Source organism: Chionomys nivalis, chromosome 4 (assembly GCF_950005125.1).
Source record: "Chionomys nivalis chromosome 4, mChiNiv1.1, whole genome shotgun sequence".
NCBI lineage: Eukaryota > Metazoa > Chordata > Mammalia > Rodentia > Cricetidae > Chionomys > Chionomys nivalis.
This window is the reverse complement of record NC_080089.1, coordinates 114,149,060-114,165,571: the sequence shown is the minus strand read 5'-3', so window position 1 is coordinate 114,165,571 and position 16,512 is coordinate 114,149,060.

The window sequence follows — 16,512 nt, the reverse complement described above, 5'->3', positions numbered from 1 at the left end:
TGGGTGGGGGCTGTCGCCTGGCCCTTTGCTCCTCCAGCTTGTGGAGAATTTACGCTGTGGAGAACTTTAAGCTTGGTATAATCATATGAATCAGTCCTCACAGTGAATCTATCCATCTCTATCATTTGTCTGTCTGTCTGTCATCTAATCCACTCTTCATCCATCTTCATCCGTCAGCTGTTTTCATCCCTTATCCTTTCTTTCCATCCATCTTTTCTACTGCGTGTGTTTCTCCCTAATACACTAACCATGACCAATAGTCTACCTTAGGAGTACAAAGACACCAAGACAATACATTTGCATTGTCTTAGGCCGTCAAATTTTTGGCATAGTTCTACAGTAGCAACCAGGAACCAACCTAAAGGGCAAGGACACCACTTCATCCTCAATGTTCACACAATAATACTCAGTAAAGGAACCATCTTAGCATGACCAAAGCCAGACTGCACCACAGATAGCATCTTAGCGGGCAGGCTACGTTTCTAAACAGTTCTGGAGATTTTAGCTGCACGGTACAAAGTAAAAGAGCAATGGAAAAGAAAAGTGGTTCTATTCCTAGAACGTGAGTGAATTCTGGAAACACGGGATCTGCTGGTCACTTCTCCTCAGCAATCCAAAGCCCTGAAGTTAGAATCTTCTGCATGTAAGGTACGCACACGCTTTTGTCAGGAACCTCATGCTTCATCGAGGATAGGTTCTTAGTTCCTTAGTTGCCCTTTTAAAAATATGATTATCCCCAGGCTAGGGAGAAGTGCCTGCAAGCCTGAGGACTGGAACCTGTATTCCCAGACCCTAAAAATGACACTTAGGTGTGATGGCTTGCCTGTCATCCCCACATCAGATGGTAGAGATGGGGATCTCCGGAGCAATATGGAGACCCTCTGTTCTCACAAGCTCTGGGTTTGATGAAGAGAGCATGCCTTGACGATCAGTAAGGCGAGAGGGAGATCAATAGAGGCAGATTCTCAACATAAACATAGGGCCTTTGCAATGGGTTCTTGATCCTATTGCATGTAATGGCTTTGTGGGAGCCCAGGTAGTTTGGATGCTCACCTTAATAGACCTGGATGGAGGTGGGTGGTCCTTGGACCTCCCACAGGGCAGAGAAACCTGCTTGCTCTTTGGGCTGAGGAGGAAGGAAGACTTGATTGGGGGAGGGGGAGGGAATGGGAGGTGGTGGCGGGGAAGAGGCAGAAATCTTTAATAATTAAATTAATTAATTAATAAAAAAATCAGCAAGAAAAAAAAAAAAAAAAAAAAAAAACATAGGGCCTTTGCAAGCACATGTATGTATATCCTCGTGCAAACCCGATACATACATCCACACAATGCAAACATGTATGTATATCCATGTGCAACCCCCATATGCATGGCCACACATGCAAACATGAGCATATATCTATGTACAACCCCCGTATGTGCACCCACACAATCCAAACATGCATGTATATCCATGTGCAACCTTTGTGTATGTGTGCCTATCTATACACATGCAAACAAACATGTATTTCCATGTGTAACCCCTGTATGTGCGTCCATACACAAGCACACACAAATGAAAAAAGAAAAGTTGCATATTTTTGCATGTATTTGAGTCTTTTGGGCAATAGGAAGGAATTAATTAACAAAAATTTATGCATTATTTGGGTGCATGACTACACAAGAGATTTTTAAGACATAAAACAAGCCGTTGGGTTAAGTCTGACAGTGAATATGAACTTAATAAGTAGCTTTTCACCACTTTTCATAAATAAAGACGTGGTCACATGCTAGAACACCTCTGGCTCTAAAAATAGCAATTTCTGTAACAATGCTTTTTTTAAAAGTTAACAATAGACAAAAAAAATCTTAGTGAACTCAAAAACAGGCCTTTGGGAGCTGGAGAGTTGGTCCAATGGTTGTTGCTCTTCCAGAGGACCCGGGTTCAATTCCCAGCTCACAACTGTCTGTAACTCCAGTTCCAGGATCTGACACCTTCACACCAATGCACATAAAATAAAATATTAAAAAACCAGGCTTTTATATTCTTCAGGGAGACCTATAATAGAATGCCAAGCAATGACCAGGGAATTAGGAATTAGCGTTTGTTTGCTTGGTTTCATTCTGAAGAGGGAACTATGTACCTCGATGGCTGGGGTGTGGTTGCCACAGGCAAGGTGCTGTTTAACCCCTGCAGCTACCCCGAGCACAGAGAGTTTTATAGATCCTATGGATCATTCAGGAAACAAGCTCAAAACAGGAAAGCATTTCATTAAATTATTTTCCACAAAAAAAGAGACAGTAAAGAAAAAAGTACCAATTATTTCAAATTTAATGATTTTCTTTCCCCCTCAAAAGGATAAAATCATTCACAGATGAGATTAAGTGTAACCACGAGGATGACAAAGGACAAGTCACTTACAAACTCCAGATAACAGTTGGATTTATTCAGTAACAAGGTCAAATCTACTTTCAGCCCCCTAGCTTGTTACTGACATTGCCTACCCGTCCCCCTTCTAAAATCTGCCACTCAATGCTAGAGATCATCTCATCTAACACAGGCAATGGAAGAGAAACATTGCATCTGAAGGCGACATCTCCCGATGTTTAAATGTTGGACTCTTAGCAGAACGGTACTCTGTTTTCTTAAAGAGGCCCAAGAGAGAGACCCCAGGCCTTCTATGTATGGGCACAGCAAGCCAGCACTGATCATCCAGGACCAGAAACCTGACCTTCACCTGACATCATATTTGCTGACTCCTTGGCCTTGGGCTTTTCTGATCCCAAGATTATGAGGAAGAAAATTGTTTTGTAAAAGCTCAAGTTCGTGGTCTTTCGGTGTAGGGGACAGTGTAATACAGGGCGTTGTAGAGATTTTCCATTATTAACATCCCATACCCGAGACTCTCCAGAGCCGTAAAGTGCTAAGAAGGTTGTGGCACCGTTCACTCATCCGTCCATATTACCTAGGATAACACCTAGCCCGAGAAAGAAGCTCAAAAATATTCCTGTTGGAAGAAGGAAATAAATTTCTTTCTAGATCACAACAGTCCATTCAATGAGCCTCCCCAAGGGTGTACTGTCACAAGAGATGTGAAACACACACACACACACACACACACACACACACACAGGTTGGGATTAGAGATAAATTAGCATGACTTTGGGATTTCACAGAGCAGTACTAAACACAGGAAGGCACTGGAGAAACGCCTTCAAGTCTAATCATTTATTAGTTTTATATTTTTTATTTGTTATCAAGACAGGTCTTCCTAGGTAGTTCAAGCCAACATCCATGAACTTACAATTCCCATGCCTCAGACTCTTGAGTTACAGGGTTATGGACAGGAGCCATGACACTTGCCATTCAATAAAGTTGTAAAGAAAATAATTTCCAATCTAGAACTCAATATCCATAAAATTATTCATTATTAAATATGAAAGTAAAATACAGATATTTTCAGAGCTCCAAAGTTACTTCTTGAAAGTATTTTCTTAGAAAGATATTGGAAAATATGCTTGACCCAAACAAGAGAGTGAGCTAAGGAGTAGTAAGTTATCGGAGCAAGACATTAAGACATTGATCACTAGACTTAGAAAAGACATGAAGCAGGGTCTTAGCTTGTGAGCTGTGCAGTAGAGAACCACAGCTGTACAGTGGAGGACCGCAGCTGTGAGCTGTACAGTGGAGGACCACATCTGTACAGTGGAGGACCACAGCTGTACAGTGGAGGACCACAGCTGTACAGTAGAGGATCACAGCTGTGCAGTAGAGGACCACAACTAAATAGTGGAGGACCGCAGCTGTGCAGTGAAGGACCACAGCTGTGTAGTGGAGGACCACAGCTGTGAGCTGCACAGTGGAGAACCACAACTGTACAGTGGAAGACCGCAGCTGTACAGTGGAGGACCACAGCTGTACAGTAGAGGATCACAGCTGTGCAGTAGAGGACCACAGCTGTACAGTGGAGGACCACAGCTGTACAGTGGAGGACCACAGCTGTGCAGTGGAGGATCACAGCTGTGTAGTGGAGGACCACAGCTGTATAGTGGAGGACAGCAGCTGTGTAATGGAGGACCACAGCTGTGAGCTGCACAGTGGAGAACCACAACTGTACAGTGGAGGACCATAGCTGTGAGCTGTACAGAGGAGAACCTCAGCTGTGAGTTCCAAGGTAGAGGACTTCCATAGGGAAGTGGACTAGAGCATCTGCTTCTATACTCTTCTACAGCAATAAGATGGCAAGTGCTACATATGTCCAAACGTCACAAGGAGACTTCAATGACCAACAGAGTGAATGAGGATTGTTGTAATGTTTTCTTTCACTCAATCAGCCAATAGCAAACAAGACTGCTGTTAACTGTAGTGAAGCAAAACTCTGTACAGAGAAACCAACGTTAGCAAAGGCACTTCACGACTCAACTATAAAAGAGATTTCCAATAACACAGGGTTGGGGAGATAGCAGAGTCAAAGCGCATGCCTTGCAAGCCTGAAGGCCACAGTGTGAGCCCCAGGACCTTAAAAAAACCAGGCTTGGGAGTTTGTAATCCCAGCACTGCAGAGGTGGGGACAGGCAAATACCAGGGGCTCACTGGCCAGCCTAGCCTAGCCTACCTGGTGAGCGTCAGGCCAGTCTAGAAGAAAGGTATATGCTGCATAAAGAACACCACCTAAGATTGTCTCTGACCCCCTTCTTCCCCACAACTTAAAGTACCATGAACACCGCTGTGGCGTAACCTGCAACCTGTGTCCCAATGCACCAGTGTAAGACACAAGACAACAGCGTGAACGGTGAGACGAAGAACATGAGCATCTCATGGGGAGAGTCAACAGGGAACAGGGAAAAGAGAAACAAATGCATCCATGTATGCATATTATTTAAGTAAAGCGATTTCAACATCAAATTAAAAAACTAAACTTCATTCAGTTGGGTTTCGGATTGTATCTACTGCGCCACCATGGACACAGATACAACCCACAGAGTGAGGAACTCCTGGACCCTACTGACCACGGCAGTGGTGGACTTGATATTCAAGCAGCTAGTTAGATACGAGCTGCTGGGAACTGAGTGCTGGGATGGAATGTGCTAATGGGAGGCAAAGGGAAGGATGGAGGCCATGACGAGCCCACACCGGGCTTGGCTCTGAGCTAGTGTCTCTGCATCCATTTCTCCTTTAACCTTGTTTGTCAGAAGAACAAGCAACACTGCCTCTGACACCTTTGCCTGAAGAATAGAGAGTTTATTTTTAAGATGACGTGTTGCAAGTGTCTACCACTGAAGCTCATCATGCATAAATTTTACATTATGAACATCTCAACGGTGGGTACAACCCCCAGGAACACCGTAGGTTCTGGAAGTCGAGGTCAGTGTTCAGTAGTGTCTATCTTGACTCCTTCTCAGAACTACACCATGATCTATTAATAAGATGGATTTTCTGTTCGTATATAATTTATCCTGAAGACTAAATTATGGGAGGAGGGTTTCTCAGTATGAACTAAGGGGGAGAATTCACTTATGTGAAAATATTCTAAGCTTTGAATGTTATATAGGAATGTGCTCCACAGAGCTCTGAGCTTGAAGGGCAGAGAACCTGTAACTAGACTTTGCCCGTCCAACACCAGAGTGCTCTGTGATCGCTGCATCTTCTGTGCCAATCTGATTTCCATTTTCTTTAAAGCAACGCCCCTGTACTAGTCAAACTGAGATCATAAAACGCTCAAGGGTGTGGATTTTCCCAACAGCGTTTAATGGGGGCTGCCAGAAAGAACCTAGTTTTCATCATTCTGCTGCATTTGGTCTTGCTTTGAAGCCCACATGACTCCAACCAGTTCCTGTTGCTGCGTGAGAATCAGAGCATGGGTGGTAAAAATGACAAAGGTGGCTGTCCGTCTTTGCAATATCCAGGGGCAGAAATGGTGCCCGCACCAGTAGTATGGAGACGGGTATGGGTGGGCACAGCCACTCTTGTTAACAGTTCCCGATATATTTGTAATAAAAACAAAGTAGATCTTCGCACTGCAAGAGGTATGGCCAAGCAAGTGCTTTTACCCACTGAGTTGACTCACCAGCCCCAACAATGCTCTTATGACCATGTAAGACTTCCACTATTTCCTGAAATGGAAGAGTTTATGGACTGAGTTTCCAGAGAATCAGCATCATTACTTTTGAGGTATAGGAAGATTGAGCCCCTTTCTCATGGCCACACGATCCTTAAAAAAGAAACTGTCTTTTAAGTCAGCATATATATAATTCAGTATTTTGTTTAATGAATGATTTCATTCAATCATTAAAAAAATTGATTGAAAGAAAGTGAGACCTGGTACTACAGGCCTGGAATCCTGGTCTCTCAGGAGCCTGAGGCTGAGGCATCACTAGGTCAAGTAGCATTTGGGCTGTAGAGTAAGGGCTAAGGCAGCCTAAGCAATTTAGCTAGACTTTCTTTTAAAATGGAAATAAGAATGGGTATAACTCAGTAGTAGAGGGCTTTCCTAGCATGAACAAGTCCCTAGGTTCTACTTTAGCACTGAAAGGAAATGGCTCAGCGCCCCTGCCATTGGTCTGGCACAGAATATCAAGATGAGAAAAAAAGGGGGAAATATTTGCATCAGAGAAGTGAATAGGATGTTGGTTCCCTTTGGTTCTTGCCCACCCTCACCCCGTTCCAGTGTGCTCTGCTTGCAATGGTCCCTTTGGTGACAGTCTACTCTCGCCCCTTGAGGGACCTCCACTTTTCTCCGAAATAACCCCTGCCTGCTTTCCACACTAAGCTCTGTGAGCCTCAAGTGGATTCTTCTGATGGTGTCTGCAAGGACCAGGGTCCCAGCCTGCATCTCTAGAGAGAGCCCAGTGATAGCTTCTGGTGTCTCCATTTGCTTTTAACTGAATTTCCCACATCTTCACTGTGGTAAGGGTTGGAGACCTTGGGTTAGGACCATGGAATTCCTTGTTCTTTTATTTGCATCCAGTTTCCTCCTGTGTGTGGATGCTGAATCTGGCGACAACATCTTTATTACCTTCCTATTTTCAGGACCATATGCTACAGGTTACCAGATCTTGCTCCACTTTTACTTCTGCCTTCCCTGCATCCACATGAACCTAACTTAGTTGTCTTTCTCAAAAGGAGAGTGATCAATATTGTCTGGGTGTCCCTAATGTCATACATAAGGTCAGAACATTTCTTATATTGGATTAAAGAGGTAATATCAGACTCAAATGATAGGCTCTTTTGATTTTAAAGTTTTTACTGTGTAGAACGTGTGAACTCAGTCCCGAAGAGGACTTAGAGATTTCGTCGTGCCTATTAGCTTATGATGCATTATAGTCAAAATAATCCTGCTATCTCTAGATCAGTGGTTCTCAACCTGTGGGCCATGACACTTTTGGGTTTGCATATCAGATTCCCTGCATTTTGGATGTTTACATTACTATTCATAACAGTAGCATAATTACTGTTATGAAGTGGCAATGAAATAATTTTATGGTTGGGGGTCATCTCAGCACAAGAAACTGAATTAAAGAGTCACAGTGTTAGGAAGGTTGAGAACCACTGCTCTAGTTCCTTCCAGGCAGGAAATTCTGTAGCTGAAGAATGATGACACTTGCTCTTAAGGATGCTACATAGCCTACTTCCTAAATATAGCCCCAGAGCACAGACACTGAGAGAGACAATTAATAAATGAGACCTCCTGAAACTGAGAAGCTTCTGTAAAGCAAAGGATGTGGTCAATAAGACAAAACGACAGCCTACAGAATGGGAAAAGAACTTCACCAATCCCACATTGGACAGAAGGCTGAACTCTAAAATATACAAAGGACTCAAGTAATTGGTCATCAAAAGAACAAACAACCCAATAAACAAATGGGGAACAGACCTAAACAGAGAACCCTCAACAGAGGAATCTAAAATGGCTGAAAGACACTTAAGGAAATGCTCAACATCCTTAGCCATCAGAGAAATGCAAATCAAAACAACTCTGAGATTCCATCTTATACCTGTAAGAATGGCCAAGATCAAAAAGACTGATGATAACTTATGCTGGAGAGGTTGTGGGGTAAAGGGAACACTCCTGCATTGCTGGTGGGAATGCAAGCTGGTACAACCCTTTTGGATGTCAGTGTGGTGATTTCTCAGAAAATTAGGAAACAACCTTCCTCAAGACCCAGTAATACCACTTTTGGGTATATGCCCAAAGGATGCTCAATCGCGCCACAAGGACATGTGCTCAACTATGTTCATAGCAGCATTGTTTGTCATAGCCAGAACCTAAATGCCCCTCGACCAAAGAATGAGTAAGAAAAATGTGGTACATTTATACAATGGAGTACCACACAACAGAAAAATATAATGACATATTGAAATTTTCAGGCAAATGAATGGAGCTAGAAAACATCATATTGAGTGAGGCAACCCAGACACAGAAAGATAATTATCACATGTACTCACTCATAAGTGGTTTTTAAACATAAAGCAGAGAAAACCAGCCTACAATCCCAGAGAACCTAGACAACAATGAGGACTCTAAGAGAGACATACATGGATCTAATCTACATGGGAAGTAGAACAAGACAAGACCTTCTGAGTAAATTGGTAGCATGAGGACCTTGGGAGAGGGTTGAAGGGGAGGGGGTAGGCAGGGACGGGAGCAGAGAAATATGTAGAGCTCAATAAAAATCAATTATATATATTATATATAAATAAATGGATGATACATGGCTTCATGTACATCTACATGAATACACATACTATATCAAATCACACACGTGTGCCTACATATATATACACCACACACACACAGAGAGAAATGTATTGGGCTAATTATAACTTTAGGAGTAAGCCTAGGAGTAAGTCCTTGGCCCTTATGTACTTGACTGCTGTCTTAATTTCATTGTCTTTCATTTCCTGTTGATACACTTTCAGATGATCCCAAAGCAACCAAACTCCATCTAGTTGGGTTCCCTTAATGATTCTCCAAGGCCCGAAAGTCAGCAAGAATGGAAACACTAAACACTTCCATGGCCCACATCATCCAAAGACAGTCAGACTGACACATCTCTTAAATGATTTTAGAGTCTCAACTCTTGAGGGGAGATTGCAAGATCTACACACAGTAGCAGGCTTGTAGATCAGTAGACAGGCTTCTCCCTGTTCAAGCAACACTTGAAAACCAAGAACTGAAAGAGTCAGGCACACATTACTGGTCAAAAGGGTAAGAGATAGCCCTGTCTCTAGCTCTGGGTAGAGATGCGGCAATTTCTACTATGTGGAAGGCAATTGCATTAACTGTCTAAAGCTTGATGGATCACAGATCAGCTGGTAAAGAACAAGACTTATCATTGTCCCCTCCCAAGAATCAATCAACTGGGTACAAAAGTCCCCTTCAGGAAGCTGTCAGTGTACAGCTTTAGAAATAGTATAAAACCTGTGTACAGTGTAGATCAGCATGAAGAACCCTTTAGCCATTGACCTCCACTTTCACCCTTCAGAGTGCATTCTTTCTTCCCTACTGAGAAACACATCAGCTAGCTTCAACACACACACACACAAAGAGAGAAAGATAGAATCATAAAGACAGAGGCAGAGAGAGAACAGGCTGGTGGTAAAGACAACGCCAGCCAGTGACCACTGACCATTACATATTGGTTGAAAATGAGGAAGAGAGGGGAGGATGCTGGGAAGTGGTGATGGCTTGGTTAAGTTGGTTAATGAAATCATGGAAGAGAGCAAAACTGAGGAGTCAGGGACCAGGTCAGCTGGACTTCGCAGGCTGTGATCAGACTCTGTCGTTTGTTTCAACGGAAAGTTTGTAGAAAGTCTGAGCATGGTGTGATATGCTCGATTCCACTACATCATGCTGCTACTCTCAAACAAGTTATAACATATGAACACAGCATACACATACATGTACACATATTACCTATTTGGCTTAATATTCTGTCCATATTTTCCTCCATTTAATTAAAATAAAAACCTCATGTTCTCCATCTACTTTTAAACGTGTGGAACTGTGTCTTGGAGAAAGATTCTTTACTTGACAAGCAAAGGCTGCAAGTCAGCTGGACAGTAGCTCTTTCTTTGAAAATCTAGGTCTCTTCTAGGTCTTGCTCCCCTACAACCTAATTCTCATTTCCTTTTAGTTATCATGTCCAATGATATCTGAACAGCAGTAAGGAAGGGTGGACTCCAGGAGTTTACTGACAACATTATTTAGAAGAGGCAGTGGCAACCATGCTCTAGAAAGAAAACTGGGAAATAACAAGAAAAGATAGAGCTTGCTGCTTTGTAGAGAGTCTATATCTTGAATTCTGTAAAATGATCCAGATGTCTCTAGATCTGTCTCTGCCTTTGAGAGATATCTATTCTCATTGCCTCGTCATCTCTCATTCGGAACAGATGGCCACTGTACTCACGCCTCACTGTACGAAGAAGCGAACAGAGATCTGCTCCAGAGTCTTCAAGGGTTGCCTTGGAAATGAATATGATTTGATAGGCATCCATCTTTTCAGAGCTCAATAAAGAACATGCCATGAAAGACACAGGTCATGTGGACGATGAGCTTCGGCAACTGCTAACTCTTTCAGTTTCAGAAATGCATGCTCAACTCTAGTCTTTGGTCAGTTAAAATGTTATTTTAGTTGTTTCATTAATATTGTAACAGAGATTTCTAAAGAGAAGAATGTCTAAATATCTAAAGAGACTCTGAATGAGAAGGAGGGGGAAAGGAGGAAGGGGGTGGGGTGGAGGGAGGAAGAAGGGAAAGGATGGATGAAGATACTTCCTAAACCTTCTAGGAAACATTTTAGATCTATTTGAAGGCTCGATATATCACAATTAACATATTTTTAGGTAATCACACCCCCAAAACTGCAACTTTATTTTTCTTTTCTTTAACAAACATCCAGGCAGAACTCTTGCCTTCAAACACATTTTGAATGTTGTAATTTGTTCATCTTATTGTTCCAACACATACCAATAAAATTAGTCTGCTAGGCTCTTAGCTACTTAGCAAAACATATGACATTTTAACCGGATGCTTTAAAACACAGAATAGAAGTTTAGTCTGGATTTTAAGAATAATCTTGACAGAGAAAAAAATGTATTTATATAATTGAGCTAGAGTGCCGCAGTCAGCCACAGTGGCAATGTTTAAGGGCCTTCTTTTAGAAGAGACTTCCGTCAGTGAACGGCAGTCATAAAGACAGAGCAGAGAGTCTTCACTAGACCTGAGAACTTGAATAAATTAATGTCTGTTTTTCCACCTCTAAGTGGAAAAGAGATGTCATACGTAGGATGTTAAGTGCAATAACTGGCACATAGTAAGTTCTAGATCTCTGTGAAGTATTTATTGGTCCCAACATCCTCCTCACAGCCTCACTGTCCAGGGGCAGCTGCCTTGAGGCGGAGAAACACACAACAGTCTGTGTCCACACCTACTGAGAATTGGAAAGCACCACTGAGGTCTTCAAGTTCCACCTCCCACCATTCACACGGAGAACTGCCTCAAGGGCACATCCTTGGTTAGGAGATTTTCTGACTTCTTCCTTGAGCTTAGACTGATGGTGTCTCCACCTCAACACTGCAATATATGGAGAGTGAACTGATCTTAGTGCTGGGTTCTAACTGGCTTCAGGATTCAGATCGCAGTATGGGGTGCAGTGGGGTGGCTCTGAGATGAAGGCTGGAGTTGTGGAAACGGAGCTTGGAGAAGCTTTCTGTAGCACAGAAAGGGTGGATAGAGTTGATTGTTATTATTATTATTAATGTTATTACTTAGTTTAGTTTAATTGTGTTGAGGACTGTCTCTGGGATTTATACGTGCTAAGTATAGACAGATAACTGAGATAGATCCCAAACTCCAGTGACTGTTCTTTTGAAGTATGTATCAGGTCATATTTTTATAAACCCAAGTTAACAGTAGTTCCTCATTCAAAATAAAATCTTAAAAAGAGACCATAAAGCTCAGAACAATTTCCCCCACACCCAAATGTCCCCACCCTTACTCTGCTTCATATACCTCTTGGCTATTGTCAGAGGATAGTTGGTACCTTCCAGATACAGGGCCTTGGTCCCTCTGCCTGGACTGACCACTGTTCCCAAGACATCTTGTGGCTCTGACTTCAACTCACTAGAACCAGCTCAAGTCTCTACTCGAAGGCTCCACAATTCCTCTCACACACAATGATGTTCTGTCTGCCTGCTCTTCACTGTTCTTAACTTTATCATTAGCTGGCATTTTGATGAGGGATGCATGTGTGTGTGTGTGTACTGTATATCCGTGTGTACATGTGTGTGTGCAAGTGGGTGGACACATAGAGACCAGATGTCAACAGCAGATTAGCAGGTATCTTTATCTATTGTTTTATCTATTGCTGTATTTCTTCTTCTTCTTCTTCTTCTTCTTCTTCTTCTTCTTCTTCTTCTTCTTCTTCTTCTTCTTCTTCTTCTTCTTCTTCTTCTTCTTCGTCCTCCTCCTCCTCCTTTTTCTTCTTCATTTATTATTATTTTTTTTTGAAGACAGAATCTCTCACTGAACTTGGAACTCACTCAGTGAGGTTGGCTGGCTGACTGGCCAGCAAGCTCCAAGGATCCTCCTGTCTCTGCCTCCTTAGAGCTGGAATTGCAGGCATGTAGCACTGAGCCCAGATCTTTATGTGGGATTGGAGAACCAAACTCAGGTCTTCAAGCTCGTACAACAAACACTTTACTTTACTGACTGTGCCATCTCCCCAGACCTTGGTGACTAATTTATTTGCTTACTGTGTTTCTCAGAACTAGAATGTGGGTTCTGTTTTTCTGGCATCAGTGAGGATTTAAATGTGAACCCTGGCACTGTGGGGTAAATGGTGTACTCATGAGCAGCATCTCCAGCCTTGGAATTGGGCCCTTCAAGATCAGGATGCTAGTTCCAGAAGGAGAGATGAACAGAGTTCTGTATACTTAAAAGACTCTATTGAATTTGGGTGTGGTGGCAAACATCTTTAGTTCTATCACTAGAGTGGTCAAGGCAGGTGGGTTTCTGTGAGTTCATGGCCAGCCTGGACTACACGAGTCCCAGGCCAGCCAAGGATATAGACTAAGAACATGCCTTAAAGACAGACGATAAACAAACAAACAAATTAAACCAAAAGACAAAACAAGAAAGCTGTATTAAAACTTTGCTCTCTTCTATACCTTAACACATTGCCAGACCAATCACTGGTATATAAAAACTTAGCTAATGGATAAATTTTCAAATGTTTTCTAATAGGGAGAGCCAGATATGGAATCCCAACACTTGGGAGACAGAGTTAGAGAAGGATCAAGAGTTTGAAGCTAACCTGTGCTATACATAGTAAGATCCTGTCTCATAAATTCAAAAGCAAGAGGCTGGGCCGTCTCTCAGACCTGATATCACATGCTCCCCCTGTAATCCCAATGCTCCTGTGATGAGATAGGGAGTGGAGAGAGGGGAATTCCCAGAAACTCATAGGCCAAGTAGCTTGGTGCTCACAGAAGCAAACATCAAGAGATCCTGCCTCAAACTAGGGAGACGGTAAAGATCAATATCTCCATTATCCAATGACCTCCACATGCACCATGCCACACATGCACTCATATGCATGCATGTGTGAACATGCTCGTGCATGCATGTGCACACACAAACACACATGTACACAGTTTTTTTTAAGGAAAAAAACAAAAAAAGGGAGATGGAAAACAATGTGGATTTATGGTGTCTGAAATAGGTTATGAAGAAGATCTAGAGATCCTAACAAGCATTGTATGCATTTAGCCTATAAAGTTTTTAAAAATGCATAAGAAATTGGATTTATACAATGTTCTCCTTTCTTTCTTCCTAATCTTCCTCTGTATTTCTTTTCTTCAAATTCATATATCTTGCTCACCATCAAAGGGCCCTTGGGTAGGGTATTTCCCTAATGCTCATTCACCCACTAACAAATAGTTTTAGTCTTCGAGGCTCCTTACAAGTTGGACACAGTGTTAGCTACTACAAACAGGGTTGTGGAGGCACAGTCCTTACTCAGACCGTATGTACTCGGTGTTATAGAGCAGGGGGGCTGAGCACACTTGCAGTCTAATCTCACGGCTGATTGCCTGGGTGCTCCAAGGAAGAAGGAAAGCCCAAGAAAAGAAAGCCATGGATTTCTGTCAGATTTCAACGCAGAAGACAGTCATGGGTGTCAGTGTCTGTCTTCCACCTTGCTTGATTGAGACAGGGTCTCTTTGCCCCTTTTCTGCTGCTGTCTGGGTCTCCCTATAAAAGCACCAGCATGGCCCACATTTGTACTGTGTCTGGCTTTCATGGGGGCGATAGGGATACATAGCCTGCTCCTCCAGTTTCTGTAGCAACTGATTTACCCACTGGGCCACCTCCCCATTCCAGAAAGCCGTCTTTATCCTGTACCCTGAACAGCTTTTAATGCACATGAATTAATTTACCATTGTGAGTTCTTTACTATCCTCATTTCATAGGTAAGAGACAAATGGCTTCTCAAAGTCATATAGCTTTTCAGGAGGTTAAATGAGTCTATTCAATGTGTTTCTGTCATTTGTCTTTTGTAGTGTAGGACCCTTGAGTTTTAGGACATTGCATAGAGAAGCTGAAGATGCCCCCTTTCATCTTTTACTGTACCTCTTAACTCCAAACAAGTTTCCATTGTCCACTGGGCAAGCAAAGGTCTTTCCACTCTGTTGCTAACAAAGGAAGGAAGGTTCTTGCTGTAGATGTTAGCCTGCTGCCCTCTGGCTCTAGACTCGACGCTGAGATATAAACTGTGAAATGTAATTCTCTTCCTCTTATTTGACTGTCTGTGTGGGAAGCGCTGGCAGGGCACAGGAGGCTAACACATCTCTCCACCCACTGCAAAGTCTCCACCGACCGCAGTAGGTCCTTGGAGGTCCCACAAGTAGGAAAAGTGCTAAGTGAGGCAATGTTCCAGTCAGCAGGACAATTTTCAGAGAGAAAAATCCCCCTTGAATGCTTCCGTTGTTTTCTTTAAAGACCCAGTCTAGGAGGAGAGAGAAAAACAAGAGTATGTGCATTTTTTGGACACCTTACTTCAAATGTTCTTTGGAAGCCTGCTTTTTGTTTGTGTTGTGGGGGACTAGACCTGACTATAAACTAGACGACTACTGTACTACTCTGTTACATTAATTGAGATTTTTATATTTTTATTTTGAAATAAGATCTTGCTAAGTTGTCTAGGCTGGCCTTGAACTTACTACATTACCCAGACTGGCCTTGAATTTAATGTTACCCAGGCTGGCCTCAAATTTCTAATTTACCCAAATTTGGTAATCATTCTCCTTAGCCTCCTTACTGGCTGGGATTACAGGCATGCCCCTGCTGAAAGCTACATTGTTTGGTCACTACTTTAAAAAGATGAGAGCAAAAATTATCTTTGAGGAAAACTGAGTGTGTGGCCAAGAGTGAAACTTGACCCTGCATGTTGATTGTTGATGTCCACAATGCAGAGTATCACTGGAATCTGATGGCTAACATCCAGGCACTGTAGACAGTAGTAGGTTCCTGTAGGTAGTCTACAAATCATATAGATGTCCCCACAACCAAGAGTAACCTGGCCCCAGGTATCAGTAGTGATGATGTAAGGACACAATATTATGAGGCTGGTCTATTATAGAATACTTGCTTTCAATATTTCTAAATTGAAATCAAATCATTTTTAAATTGAGTTTCATAGAGTATTTAGTAGGTCCTAGGAGGAAACCCTTAGGTAATCTAAAAGATCAAAACAGGGGCAAGACACAAAGACACACGACGGAGTCTCGCTTCTGAGTGGATGGGGAGTCTTGTTTCTGAGTGAATGGGGTCGATGCACCTGTTTCTGATGCCTTCTCTGAGTGCCACCCAAACCCCTGAGAATGCACATAAAATAAACACGGGTGACTAGAAGGGTGCACAGAGGAAGGCAGACTGGAGAGGAAGTCCGAGACTCGACTGACAATCCAATAGTGAATCGGTGGATTTTCTTTCTGCCTCACGTATCTCCAGATCTGGTGCAGACAATTCTTGGAACTGGAAAAGCTGAGGGATGGGGTGAAGGGAAAGGGTCACCTGACACACAGATATTGAGATAATAACTTCTCTACTCTAGTCAAACCCTGCAGACCAGACTGTCACAAACCCTCTCCCAGGCTAGGAAACGGTGAGTAGGAGGAGCTCAGACATCTACCAAGAGGGCTGAAGAAAGGTGTCCAATGTTCCCTGCTGCATGAGGTTAGCCACAGACGTGAAAATACTGACTCAGAACCTTCCATTTTCACTGGCAGTAACACAGTCCTTTCCCTGATGACTTTAGTGGGGAACACCTCAGAAACCCAAGCATCTACCTCCCCATCAGGAATAAGATTCAACATGTAAAAACACATAAAAAGATTACATGTCATGCGTTAGTGGGATTTATCCCAGGGAATGAAAATCTGGCTTAAATATTTAAAAATTGGTCCTTGAAGCATACCATTTACTATGACTAAAGAAGAAAACCCATGTGAATGCATCAATCAGTGTAAAA